Raw genomic sequence first — 14884 nt, 5'->3', positions numbered from 1 at the left:
TACTAACAATGTTTCTCATCTAGATAGAAAAGAGACAAAATTGTACTCTGTCTTGTAAAACTGATTTTAAATTAGGATAACATGGCAGTAGGATGTGTAGGGCTGACCATTTCCCTTCTCTGAACCATTTCTGGAAGCTTCCTTTATCAGTCCACATTCTCTAGTAACTCTTTGGCAGGATCATAAATCTGTGATTTATGGGAGAGGTGAATCCCACAGCAGCTTTTTATCCCATATGTACTCTGGTGGGTTTGTGGTGAAGCAGGTACTTGTTTAAGCGGCTCTCCTCATGTCATATGGCCTCTATGTGACCAGCTTTGTCGATCACCATCACCTGGTGACAAGCTTTGGTGAGCCTATACACCTCTGGCACTGACTCCCCAAATAGAGCCCCCATGTAATAAAAGCTTTAGAAAGGTTTTGTTTTTGTTTTTGTTTTTGTTTTTTTGTTGTTGTTGTTTTTTTCCCAGCAAACAGTTAACCCAATGGTTGTGTTCTGGTATCAGAACTGCTGATTTAGTATGTCAATGTTGAAAGTCCCTTCCCACACAATGGGAGCCAGCCAAGGTGTCACTACAAGGATATCCTTCCTAGGGGGCTTTAGCAGGCATGGTGGACATATGAGAATCTTGGTGATTTTACATCTTATTGGCCACAGAGTCTCTAACAGCCATGCTTGCCCCCAGCTAGCACACTTTTCAACTTCTGGTTCTTTGGGTTCAAGTAACAATAGACAAAGAATGCCAGGATGGGGAGGAGGAGAATGGCCACACAAAGCAAATAGCATTTTTGTGTCTCAGCCAGTGTCTGAAATAGCCGGACGATGGCTCTACAACGGAAGGATGTGGCCACTTCTCTCCTCTGTAGTACAAGAGTACTCCCCGCTCCTTGACCTTCCACACTTTGTGGTCTCCCTGGGACAGGATGAAGAAGAATCTCTGGATCTGAGTGGTCCACATCCTCACTCTCTGCCCACTATTCCAGCAGTTCTGGCTCCTCCAGGGCTGAGTCCCACAGTGAGGCACCTGTGTTTGGGAGCACTTCCAGGCACCCTGGGAAGAAAGACTCAGTTACCAGTGGACCTTGATAAATTCAGTTTCAGTCTGAGGTCTGTCACAATGGCCAAGTGGCAGTACTTAGTCAATAGACAGCTAGAACTCAAGGGCCACTGGGTAGAAGCGAAGTCAGGGCCCTGGAAACAGACTGAGAAGGCTGGCTCAGGGGAAGACTCTGAGCAGGTAAACAACAGAGATTGTGATGAAAGCAGGGCAGGGCAGGAACCACCAGAGGGCCTGATAGGTCAGAGGGCTCTGTCCTTCCCTTCACACTTAAAGCTGTGAGGCCTTTAGTTAAGTACAGTTTCCTAAAAAAAATTGAGACCAGACTATCTTCAAAATCATGTCCAGACAGGCTGATGTGAGCCTGTGAATCTGATCTAGCGATTCCTGCATTTCCCTATGAATCACTTAAAATCCACTGGGCATTTCCTTTTTGGTATCAGGGCTTACACAGTTGTTAGGTTAGGCCGCTGATGTTTAATGCCCGTTTTCTTCTTCCCTTTCCCAACAAACTCATACAACCCTGGTTGTAAAGATGGGGAACAGATGTGGCGAGTTGCGTGACTGGCCCATGACTACATTGCCCACTCTTGGAGTGCTGAAGCCAACTAAGCAGTCAAGGACTACTGGGCCCTTGGCCTTGTTCTGACCCTCTGTCTCACTTGTGCACATTCTTTGAGGTTTCCTTTTCCAAGTTCTTTATTCAATAATATTCCTCCGTTTGCTCCCTTAGGCTTTCATGTTGGCTATCCCAAAGACAGTGAAGAGAGGCTGAGCCAATGCCCTTTGTTAACTCAGGGCTTATCAAGTTGCCATCTCATATTCCTCCTCCCTCTTTTTTCCTCGACAATTACATGTACCTCCCGGAAAATGAAGCCCTAGACACAGATCCCTCCTCTCCTACTGTGGACCCACAGCAGGTAAGAAAGGGTCCCAAAGCACAAAAGGAACACCTGCATATATCACAAAGTGAGCTGGTTATTTTGTGTTGTTATCAATGAACAAATTCAGCAAAGTTGTTGTTAAGCCGAATTAGCATATGTTAGGTTGAGTTAGTATAAGCCAATTAGCGTAGTTAGCATATCTAGGCTAAGTTAGTTTAGGTTAATTTAGCGTCAATACCCTTGCTAGGGCCACAGGCCAAGTTAGCTTATGTTAGGCCCAGTTAGCTAGTATTCATCATGGGGCACAGGAATTCGCTAATTAACGGGATTCAAAGATGGGGCACAGGAATTCGCTAATTAACAATCAGGAATTCTCAGCTAACAGGAATTCGGGCATTAACAGAGGAAGGGCAGGTCTGGCTGGCAGCGACAGGATGAACAAACCTGAAGGTGCCAGGGAAGATTACCTACCTTAACTGAGAGTTCTTATCTAAATTCAGGCGGGCAATAACAGATAGTTCCTAACTACAAATGGTCCCTCCTTTGTGTGTTGTAAGCTATGAAAAACTGCTAATAAAATATCCCGTATTTCCTCCTGAGCTATAAAAAGCCCCTCGTTCCTAGGTTCAGGGTCCTTGTTGTAACCCGCTGCGTTGGGCATTAACTTGGACCTCAGCTAGCTGGAAAAATAAACGCCTCTTATGCAGTTGCATTGTCATTGCCTCTCTGTGTCACCACCGAATAAATCTATTTTGGGGCCTTACACTGTCATTTACAAAATCAATGTGCAAAAATAAGTAGAATATTAATATATTAACAATGAACTACCAGAAAAAGAAATGAAGAAAAGAGTCCCATTTATGATAACATCCAAAAAAAAAAATACTGGGAATCAGCAGTTAGCGTAATGGCTGTGTCTCTGGACTCCCACGTAGTCGACCGCAGTTCGAGTCCCGGACCCGGTGGCTTAGAACTCATGCCGGGCTGGTGTGCGTGCGTGCCCAAGATCCCTAGAGGAGAATGGAGGAGAAGGAATTGTACCCCCTGGAGGGTGATTTCTCGCTTTCTGTCTCTCTGTCTCTCTCTGTCTTTCTGGCAAGTATATGCGCCCTATAGCAAAAACTTCTCAAAAAAAAAAAAACCCACTGAAAAACAAAAAAAACCTTAGGAGTATATTTAACCAAGCAGGTGACCAATTGTACACTGAAAGCTATAAAGAATTGATGAAAGAAACTGAGAGGACGCAAACACAATGAAAATGTGCCCATGTTCATGTGTTAGAAGAAGTAATGGTATTTGGGCCAGCAGGTGGCATGGTGGTTAAGGTGCTGGAGTTCCCACATGGCTGGCCATGGTTTGAGTTCCTACCTGGCAGCTTGCTTTCTCTCTCTCTCTCTGGCAAAACTCATGTGAAAAATAATATTAACAGTAATAGTAATAATAATAAATAATTCTTTTTAAAAAGAAGAAGAAGGAGAAGAAGAAGAATTAATGGTGTTACAATGTCCATACTGGCTAGGAAGACGACTTCCAGCCTCTCTTCATGCTGGGTCAAAGCAGCGAGGGAGCAGCTGGAGAAGAGGTGATGAGACAAGCACTGGAGGCTGCAGCGTGGAGCCTGCACGGTCGCTGCCTGGCTCAGGCTCGCTGCCCCCTCTGGGCTTACAGTTCATCACACGATGATCGGAGCACTTTTGAAGAAATGGGTCCATATAGTTTGGGTTATTGGTTCTGGATAACTCTCGAGTGCACCTCAAACCCAAGGCCAAATGAACATTCCAATACAGAAACTTCTTCACTGAGGAGCAGTTTGAAAACAGCAAAAATTGTGAAAAAGTATAACGATTCCAAACATGTATTGTTGATTACTTGTAAGAGGTGCAAGAGAACAGTCAAACGTCACTGTGAAAGCAGGAACTTTCTATCAGCATCGAAGAGCAATTTTGTCACTCCTACAAGGAATCTCAGCCTGAAGACACCAGAGAGAAAGACATTGAATTCTAGAAACCTAAATCATGATATAGCTGGTTCCAAAGACAAGAGCCTAGTATCGATGTTCGGTATACCTGCATCTGGGGGGTCGGCAGGTGGTGTGGTGCTTAAGTGAGCTGGACTTCCACATGGCCAATCACAGTTCGGGTCCTGGACCTGGCAGCTTGCTTGCTCACTTTCCCTCTCTCTCTCTTCTTCTCTGTTAAATTAAAATAAATAAGTAAATAAATAAATAATATAATTCTTAAAAAAAAAAAACACCTGCATCTGAACAGTTAATGTCCCCCACCACCGCCGTGCTCCTCAAAGAAAGTGAGCAAAACAAAGAAACACTTCTTCTTCTTTTTTTTGTTTTTTTTAGAAATTTTTAATATAGGGCGCGTGCGCTCGCCAGACAGACAGAGAGAGACATAGAGACAGAAAGCGAGAAATCACCCCCCAGGGGGGATGGTTACGCCGCAATCCCTTCTCCTCCATTCTCCTTTCGGGATCCTGGGCACGCACGCCCATGTGCCCGGCGTGAGTTTTAAGCCATCGGGTCCGGGACACGAACCGCGGTCGACTACATGGGAGTCCAGCGACATAGCCATTACGCTAACTGCTGGTTCCCAAGAAACACTTCTTCCAACTAAAAATGCTGCTGAGTCGGAGTGAGTCCTAAAGAAATCCAAAGATGGACTTCAGTCATTGCTTCTCACCTCTGTGAAGGGTGAACTTTCGAAATAAAGATTGTGTAATGCAATTTCTGAAACTAAAGTTTGTGAAGTAATTTTTATTTATTCTTTGAATACATGGAAACCAGATTCAAGAGCAAACTTTTGGGGCATCCTTCAGGATTTATGGGAATGATACCTCATTAGTATGAATATCTGAAACTACCTACCTCAAGGTATGGGTGTGAGGATCAGAAAGTATGTGAAAGTTCCTCGCAAATAGTAAAGAACTCTGTGTAACACGTATGCTGGGCACTCATAGCTGAACGACAGTCATTTGATTAGATTCAGTATGTGAAGAATAAATCAGGCGCAGTCAGGTTTAGGTGCGAAAAAGACGGAAGATAAAGGTCAGGGCATGTGTGGGGACATCAGTGGAAAATTTGTCTCTACAAAGGACTTATTGAGTCATCAAAAAAGTCATGACATATTTTTCTATGCAAAAACTCATCGTGACACTTTTTTGACAACCCAATTGCTTCAGGAGGACTTTCTTAACGTGTAGCTTCAACATGCTCTTACTTGGAGGATCCTTTCCTTCCTAATGGTGATGATAAGAGAGGACAATGAGAATTAAAAGTCCCTCACAAGTAAGCCATGGGTGTACAATGGGCTTCCTAATCACCTCAGAAGACCAACCATAACTCTTTAGTCCACCCTCTACTCTCCTGCTTATGCCATTCTTTTTAAATTTGTTTTAAGGTTTTTTGTTTGTTTGTTTGTTTGTTTGTTTTGCCATAGGGTACATATGCTCACTGGAGAGACACAGAGAGACATAAAGTAAAAAATCACTCCCAGAGGGGATGGCCATGTTGCAATCCCTTCTCCATTCTCCTCTTGAGATTTTGGGCATGTGCACACATGCACCCAGCATGATTTTTCAAGCCACCAGGTGTGGGACTCAAACCATGGTAAGCCGTGTGGGAATCGAGTGCCTTAACAACCACGCCACCTGCTAGCTCTCTGTTTCTAATATTTTAGCATGACTGGCATCACAGTAAAATGACAAATGTACACAGAACTAACATTCCAACCGAAACTAACATTCTTCCTTCAAAAATTAAAGCAGCCTATGGGAAACATAGTGAAGGTCATACTTTAAACATCAAGGGAAGATTTTTCAATGGGAAATTACTACACTTGACCACGACCAGCACAGAATTGTAACATTTAAAACCAACCAGAGGGACCAGAGGGACCAGCAGTTGGCGTAATGGCTATGTCGCTGGACTCCCATGTAGTCAACCACGGTTCAAGTCCCGGACCCAGTGGCTTAAACTCATGCTGGGCACGTGTGCATGTGTGCCCAAGATCCCGAGAGGAGAACGGAGGAGAAGGGATTGCAGCATGACCATCCTCACTGGGGGTGGGGGGTGGTGATTTCTCGCTTTCTGCCTGTCTCTCTCTGTGTTTCTAGTGAGCACAGGCGCCCTATAGCAAAAACCTCTCAAAACACACACACACACACACACACACACACACACACACAAAACAAAAAACCAAAAAAAACAGAAACAACACAGATAGCACCTGTGTGTTCCTTTGCAGCTGGGTAAAGTGGTCAAAGATGGCCATGAGGTCTCCCATGAGACGGAAGGCTGAAAGTTTTGATAGGACAATACCAAAGGTTCTGGTTCAAGCCCTGAACCCTGAAGCCATGGCTATGGGGTACAGTAGTGAGAACCTGAACCGTAGAGCCTGTTCTGCTGCCACAGCTGACAAGTCAACCTCCATGAGACCCATGGGGATGTTTTCATTTTGCTTTAGAGAGAAAATATTTTCCTGAATTCTTCTTGTGTAAAAATGGTTGATCAAGGACCAGCAGGTGTCATGGTGGTTAAGGCACTGGACTCTGACATGGTCAACCACAGTCTGAGACCTAGACCTGGTAAAAATCACACTGGGCATGTGTGCAGGTATGCCCAAAATACCGAGAGGAAAACAGAAGAGAAGGGATTGTGGTATGGCCATTCCATCAGGGGTTGATTTCTCATTTTCTCTCTCTGTTTCTCTCTCTATGTCTCTTTCTCTCTCTCTCTGGTGAGCACAGGTGCCCTATGGCAAAAACCTTTAAAAAAAAAAAAGTTACTCAAGGGCCAACAGGTGTCATGGGGGTTAAGGTGCTGATCTCCCACATGGCTGACCGTGGGTCAAGTTCTAGACCAAGCAGATTGAAAAGCAGGCCAGGTGTGCGTGCCCAAGATTCCGAGAGGAGAGTGGAGAAGGGATTGCGGCGTGACCAGCCCCCCCAGGGGATGATTTCTCACTTTCTGTCTCTATGTCTCGCGCTGTCTGTCTGGCGAGCGCACGCGCCCTATAGCAAAAACCTCTCAAAAAAAAAAAAAAAGTTACTCAAGGGCCAACAGGTGTCATGGGGGTTAAGGTGCTGGTCTCCCACATGGCTGACCGTGGTTCAAGTTCTAGACCAAGCAGATTGAAAAGCAGGCCAGGTGTGCGTGCATGCATGCCCAAAATCCTGAGAGGAGACAGAAGAAGAAGGGATTGTAATATGGCCATCCCCGTGGTGGGCGGGGTGATTTCTTTCCTTCTTTCTGTCTCCAGTGAGCACACACTCCCTATGGAAAAATCCTGAAAGAAATTAAAAAAAAAAAAAGTTGCTCAATATTGACATGGAAAAATATGCAACTTAAAATTGGAGCATTTTACACTTGAAAAGGCCTCTATGTTTATGAAAATCCTTTACCCACAGAAGAGAAATAAAAGTTGCTGACGTGTGGCTACTTCTCTCTTTTGCATGTGAGATGGAGGGAAAACAGTCAAGAAAACTGGCCTCGGTTGATCTTGCTGAAGGTCACAAAAAGGATTTCTAAGTAAAAGAGACAGATCTTCAGGACAAAAACAAACTTCCTACTACCATCCAGAAATCATTTTCTTTCAGTTGGTAGAGAACTGGCAAATATTAAATACATTGAACATGGGGGCATGCGAGACCTTCTTTACTCTCAGTGGACACAGGCAGTGCTTAAAATCAGACAAGAAACCAAAGACCAGGAAAAGGGGTCTTGGTCAACCATCATGCTTTTCTCTTGACTGCCCACTGAAGGGACCTTTGAACTTTGAGGAGGAACTTAGAAAGAAGAAATAATTTGTCTTAGAGTTGAAACCTTTTGTGTATCTGCCTGACAGAAGACCAAAGCAGATGCCTGTGTGACTGTGTGTCACAGGAGGCAGGAGAGTCTGTATCCTGGAGCCTGTCTCCTGGTTCTAGAAAAGATCTCAACTTTTGACATCCTATTGCCAGAATAGGTTGAGACCACCAGCCTCATTCACTCTGAAGGGGTGTTAGGAGAAGCTCGAGGGGGTAGCAATTCAAGGAACACGTGCCTGAGGCCAGGAATCAAGCCTGCTGAAACTGTGTAAATGTGTGTGTGTGTGTGTGTGTGTGTGTTGGGTCAGGTGGGAAGGGGTGGTGCTAGGCCTAATGAAACTGCGGGATGCGGTGGGACTGTGTGTGTGCTAAGCCTCTGCAAGTTTTTCAACCAGACAGGAAAAGGAAGTACAGTTGTAACTTGTCTATTAAGACAGGTTCTGATTTAGTTAAGACACAAACCACCTCACTACCGGATCGCTTTCACACTTTTACTGGAGGCATTCATTATAAGTTCCAAATTGTCTGGTGATTCTTTGGAGCACCTGTGAATCCTCATTTCTCTCCTTCTTCATTTCCCCATAGGGAAATTCTAGCAGCTGCCTATTCCACATGTACTCAGGGGAGAGGACTTTGGTGGGTTTGTGATAAAGCAGATACTTGTTCAAGTAGCTCTCCTCATTCCTCTGGGCCTTGATGTGATTGACTCGGTCCACCGCCATTGCCTTGTGACAGGCCTCAGTGAGCCTGCACACCTCTTTCACTGAGCCCCCGTAGAAGGCTCCTGAGTAGTAAAAGTCCCCCTCATCATGGGGAATATGGGCTTGTGACTGAGGCTGGCGTTCATAGGGGAAGTTCTCCCGTCTGAACTGGAGAAAGTCAGGATGCAGGGTGCCAAACAAGAAGGAGAGGATCTCCACACCCACGTGGTTGCAGAACTTCATGTTCACATCTGCACATACAAGGTAATCCACCTCTTTCAGGAAGCGCTGTTGGGAAAAGTTGGTAATGATCTCCATGCGGTGCATGGAAACCTCTTCCCCGGTAGAATATCCCTGAATTTCAAGGATGACCACCTTCCGTCCCTTTCGGAGCTGGATGAGTGGAATGCGATCTGGCTGGTCAGTGAAGATGTAGTAATTCACCTTGTGTCCTACCATGAAGTGTTTCTCTGCAGTTTCCAGAAACGGTTTCACAAAGGATACATCATTTTGTGTGGCAAACACTGTTAAGCCAATGGAGACATTCTGGAGCAAGAACTGCTTATTCAGAATGTTAATGTTGAAAGTCCCCTCCCACACAATGGGAGCCAGCCAAGGAGTTTCAACAAGAACATCTTCCTTAGAGGCTACTAGCAAGTCTGGCTGATTGTACACCATCCTTAGTATGTCCACAGAATGCGGGCGGTCCACATCTCTAATAGCGACCCCTGCCCCAGCTAGAGTATTTTCCAGCTTCTGTCCTCTCAGGTTCAGAAAAGTATAGCCAAAAGAGATCAAGACGAGAGTTAGTAGGAGAAAAAAGATTACGTGATAAATTGAATAATATGTTGATTTTAGAGAAAGCTTCTGCAGCAGCGGAATCATGGCTTTTTGTGTCTCTTCTACTCTGTGACGGTGACCTCTTCTGGCTGGGTAAGGCTGAATCTCTTGAGACATCCAAGCTCCTTTTCCAGGCTAACTGACAGACAGCCCCCAAGCTCCCCAAGGCTGACTCTAGTGCCTGGGCCACTTGGGTCCAGTGGAAGAAGACTTGGAGTCTTGGCAGAACTCTAATAAATTCAATATGGATTTGAAATGCTGTTAAGGTAACCAGCTGGGAGGATTCCATCAACGAACTAGGACATATGGATCAGAATGTAGGAGAGAAGTCAGGATTCCTGAAACAGGCATTGGAGACTGGCTCCAGGGAGGCCTCTGTGCAGGTGAAGGACACATTGTGATGAAAGCAGGGCAGGGCAGGAGCCTCCAGAGAGCTAGGTGGTCAGAAAGCTTGGATTCTTGCCTGCCCTTGATACCACCAGCTATGAAAGTCTTAGCAGAGCACACACTTTCCTGGAAAATCCATAAAGCTGAGGCTAGACCACATTTCGAGTCACATTCAAATAGGCTGATGTAGGCCATCATTCAGAACGGCCTGATTTGAGAGCCATGGTGCAGGGGAAAGATCTATTGGGTCAAAAGAAAAGTCATGACACATTTTTGCCTAGACACGCATAGAAAAATGCCTCATGACTTCTCCAACAACCCAATATGTATCAGTGTTTATTTTCCATTATTCTCCTAATAAGTACTTAAAATCCTGTGGCCATTCATCTTTTAGATCTGTCCTGCCTTACTGTCAAGGCAGAGAGCTCTCCAGAAAGCCTTTCCTTATACAATGTATGAAAGACAATCTGTGCATGGCTCTATATCAGGGTCAATACCCTGGTGAAGTTGCACACATGTGGGGCACATGGCAGACGGTTCTGGCTCATCACATATATCCTCAGGCACCAGAAGTGGCACAGCACAGAGAAACCCTTCAGAAGAGATGAGGCTAGGGCTTCACTTGTGAAGAACCTCAGAGCATGTCAGTGGATCCCTTCCATGTGGAGCTGGTGGGAAGCACACCCTGGCCAGCTTGAACCATCTGCAACAGCAGCCTCTCATTTTCAAGGGGTGTCCATACGAAACCACCACGTCCAGGAAACCCCTTCACACTGGAGAGTACAGTGGATGTGGGAAATTCCTTAGCACCAAAATCACTCTTGCTAAGCACCATAGAATCCCTGTTGCACAAAGGCCTTAGTCCAATTGCTTATGCCTGCAGCAAATGCGGGAGCTACTTCAAAGTTGTGGTCTTGTTGTTCACCAGAAAGTTCACACACAAGTAAGGTTTAGAGAGACTTTAATGGGTACAGTGAATATAGGAAAGCTTATAGCAAAAAAAGTTCATACAGGAAAAGGTATTTTTGAGTCTAACCATGAGAAAGCTTATTAAAAAGAGCACTTTCCTTGTTTGTCATAAACACAACAGTAGAAAAGGACTTAAGGATATAGCATATGTTGGGACTAGGAGTTGGTATAATGGGTGTGTCTCTGGACTCCCATGTAGTTGACCGCAGTTCAAGTCCCGGACCTAGTGGCTTAAACTCACGCCAGGCATTCATGTGCCCAAGATTCCGAGAGGTAAATGGAGGAGAAGGGATTATGGCGTGGTCATCACCCCTTGGTGATTTCTCACTTTCTGTCTCTCTCTGTCTTTCCAGTGAGTGTATGTGCCCTATAGCAAAAACCTCTTCAAAAAAAAAAAAAAGATATAGCATATGTGGAAAAAGCCTATAGCAGTAGACATACTTTTTTCTTTTTTTTTTGGGGGGTTTTTGCTAAGGTTTTTGAAAGACAGAGAGAGACAGAAAGTGAGAAATCACCCCCCGAGGGGGGATGGCCATGCTGCAATCCCTTCTCCTTCATTCTCCTCTCGGGATCCTGGACACGCATGCCCACACACCTGGCGTTGAGTTTAAGTCACCGGGTCTGGGACTCGAACTGCGGTCGACTATATGGGAGTCCAGCGACATAGCCATCACGCTAACTGCTGGTCCCAGTAGACATAATTTTCAATTGCAGAGAATCCATATTGGAGAGAGGCCTCAAGTGCCAGAAATGCAGTTAATGCCCTCAACCAGAAATACAGCCTGATTTAGCCCCAGACAGTCTCACTAAAGTAAATGAGTAACACATGTAGAAAATAATTTTTATAAATTCCTAGCCTTGAACACCAGCAGGTTCACACTGGTGTAAAACGTAATGACTATAGAAAGTGTAGAATAATCTTTGGTGTAAAATCACAACTGTTCACTACCAGAAAAATCCACATCAAATAAAGGAATTATAAGGACACTGAATATGTGAATTGTTTAGCCAAAAGTATAGCCTTAATACAGATCAGAGAGTTCACACCAGCTACATGAACATGTTGAATGTGGATAATTCTTTAGGCAAAGCTCTGGCTTCATTTTACAGCAGAGTTCGCACCAGAGCAAGGCTTTACAAGGTCAACGAATGTGGAAAAATGTTCAACCTTAATCCATACTTGTAATCCATACTGGTGAAAAGCCTTATGAGTTCAGCAGATATGGGGATTATTTGAGCCACAAATCTCATATCAGTAGACATTGGATAAATCACCCTGGAGATGAGCCTTAAAATACAGTGACTGAGAAAACATCGATCGATGTCCTCTACTCGTTTGCGACTGGAAAGTTCACACCGAGAAAGGCTTCAGGAGAGAAGGACGTGCAGTCTTCTTCTTCAACGTAGTGAGAGGCACCAGGGAAAAGCTCTGAGAATAGCTGCTGTGAGGTCGCCATCACTCAAAAGTGGAACCTCGCCTCTGGACATCCACGTTGGAGAGATTCTCTGAGTGCCACGCACATGGGGCACTGTCAGGGGCTGTTGCATTGCACATTCCATGCCTGGAACCCATGCCTGAGTTCCATCATTGCTGGTGCCTATGACTGAAGCCATCTCACCTCTTCCAGGAGGCAAGTAGGCATCAGGTTACCCCAACATACTCTGTGAGTACAGACCTTGAGCTCTTTATCCCATTCCATGGAGAGAAATCCTGAGTGGCCAAAGTATACTTCTAATTAGTACAGACACAGTACATATGAGTATGAGAGAACTGGGGCTCAAGGTGGAGTGCCCTATCTGTAGACTCACAAATCTTTTTATCCAATTATTATAGATTTTTTTTGAGAGGTTTTTGGAATAGGGCACGTGCGCTCGCCAGACAGAGAGAGACAGAGAGACAGAAAGCGAGAAATCATCCCCCGGGGAGGAGGGCTGCACCGCAATCCCTTCTCTTCCATTCTCCTCTCAGGATCTTGGGCATGCATGCACACACACCCTGCATGAGTTTTAAGCCACTGGGTCCAGGACGTGAACCGCGGTTGACTACATGGGAGCCCAGCGACATAGCCTTTACGCTAACTGCTGGTCCCTCCAATTATTATAGTTTTGAGGGATGAGGGTATATAGATATATTCCACGTATCTGGATTTCTGGGTCTCCTATGGTCATGGTCACTGAGAGAGAAAATGATGTAAAGGTTTGTGGATTTCTATGACCTACCTGGGCTATTCACTTAGAGGTCGTAGCTATATAGGCATTAAAACAGAATTTTGACAGGAAATATTATCCAAATAGAAGACCTCGCCACTTGCATAGAATTATCCTTCTTTACCTATGTATCTTTGCTTCCCTTAAGTCGGGCTGTCTCTCATTACATAAGGAGGATAATGGTGGAGACAATACGTGTTTGCCAAATCTGGTTTTGTAAGAGGAGTATGAGATCCAGATATTTCATGGAATCATTTTTAAATGTTTTATCAAGATGTAATTGATATAAACTACAAACTCTGAAATAATAGAACATGATGTTTGACCATATGAGGGGGTCTTCAAAATGTGTATTATAAAAATAGCCTATCATAGATCTCAAAATGCCTTTTGCACCAAAATAAACTTGTATTTTATTTCAGGTGTTCCACAAACTTTCCGAAACCCCCTCATTATGTATACACTCATGCAACTGCCGTCATCATTACAATGAGTATATCCATCACTCAGTACGAGGTCTGGGTCAAAGAGCAGTAGATGTTTGTCATTCTATAAACCCACTGACTTGCAAAGTGGTAGTACCATTGTACATTCCCATTAGCTGTGGATGAGAATTTCAGTTGTCCTGTATCCTCATCAACACTTGTTATGTCACTTTTTAAACATTTTCTCATTGTTTTTAATGACATCTATTCATTGTATATTTATATTTATGGAGTAAAGAGTGGCTTTTTTCAGTAGATGAATATAACATATATGATCAAATCAGAGTAATTAGCAAATGCATCATCTTAAATATTTATCATTCCTTTGTCTTGGGAACATTCTTTTTTTTTTTTTTTTTTTTTTTAAATATCAAATGTCCATGAAGTGATTTCATCCAGCACGGCCGTTTTCAGGAGCTGTAGTTACTTACCTCTGTCCAACCTTCTCGCCCACCCAAGTGCATGCCACCACCCCATGGAAGATTCAATGGACATGAGCCCCCTGAGGTCCCAGAACTCTCTTTATGGTTGTGAACTAAAGGCCAACAAAGATCATCACTTTAAAGTGGATAATGATGAAAATTAACATCAGTTCTCTTTAAAAACAGTCAGTTTAGGGGGCTGGTACAAAGGATGAATTGCTCATTGTTGAAGCAGAGGCAATGAATTATGAAGGCAGTCCAATTAAAGTAACACTGGCAACACTGAACGTGTCTGTACAGCCAACGGTTTCCCTTGGGGGCTTTGAAATAACACCACCTGTGGTCTTACGGTTGAAGTGTGGTTCAGGGCCTGTGCATATTAGTGGAAAGCATTTAGTAGCTGTGGAGGAAGATATAGAGTCAGAAGAAGAGGAAGAGAATGTAAAACTCTTAAATAGATCTTGAAAGCAATCTGCCCCTTGAGATGGTAGCAAGGTTCCACAGAAAAAAGTGAAACTTGCTGCTGACGAGGATGATGATGACGATGATGACTATGAAGAAGATGCTGATGATTTTGGAGATGAGGAAACAGAAGAAAAAGCTCCAGTGAAGAAATCTATACAAGATACTCCTGGCAAAGATGCTCAAAAATTAAACCAGAATAGAAAACGCTTAAAACCATCAACACCAAGATCAAAAGGTCAAGAACCATTAAAAAAAAAAAAAAAGGAAAAAAACTCCTAAAACACCAGAAGGACCTAGCTCTGTAGAAGACATGCAAGCAAGTATAGGAAGAAAAAGCTCCAGTGAAGAAATCTATACAAGATACTCCTGGCAAAGATGCTCAAAAATTAAACCAGAATAGAAAACGCTTAAAACCATCAACACCAAGATCAAAAGGTCAAGAACCATTAAAAAAAAAAAAAAAGGAAAAAAACTCCTAAAACACCAGAAGGACCTAGCTCTGTAGAAGACATGCAAGCAAGTATAGAAAAAGGTGATTTTCTTCCCAAAGTGGAAGCCAAGTTTATCAATTGTGTCAAGAATTGCTTCCAGATGACTGACCAGGAGGCTATTCAAGATCTCTGGCAGTGGAGGAAGTCTCCTTTTTTTTTT

General features: G+C 44.0%; 2 pseudogenes; one reads left to right on the top strand and one right to left on the bottom strand.

Moving 5' to 3' along the window:
- Window positions 1-8239: 8239 nt before the first annotated feature.
- LOC102470625 (histo-blood group ABO system transferase 1 pseudogene) lies at window positions 8240-9594 on the bottom strand (annotated as a pseudogene).
- A 4227-nt stretch (window positions 9595-13821) lies between these two features.
- LOC102469346 (nucleophosmin-like) overlaps window positions 13822-14884 on the top strand; it is a 4218-nt pseudogene continuing 3155 nt past the window's right edge.

The sequence above is a fragment of the Tupaia chinensis genome, unplaced genomic scaffold (genome assembly GCF_000334495.1).
Source record: "Tupaia chinensis unplaced genomic scaffold, TupChi_1.0 Scaffold149922_1, whole genome shotgun sequence".
NCBI classification, from domain to species: domain Eukaryota; kingdom Metazoa; phylum Chordata; class Mammalia; order Scandentia; family Tupaiidae; genus Tupaia; species Tupaia belangeri.
The sequence above is the reverse complement of the archived record's forward strand: the minus strand, read 5'-3'. Positions and strand labels throughout refer to the sequence as shown.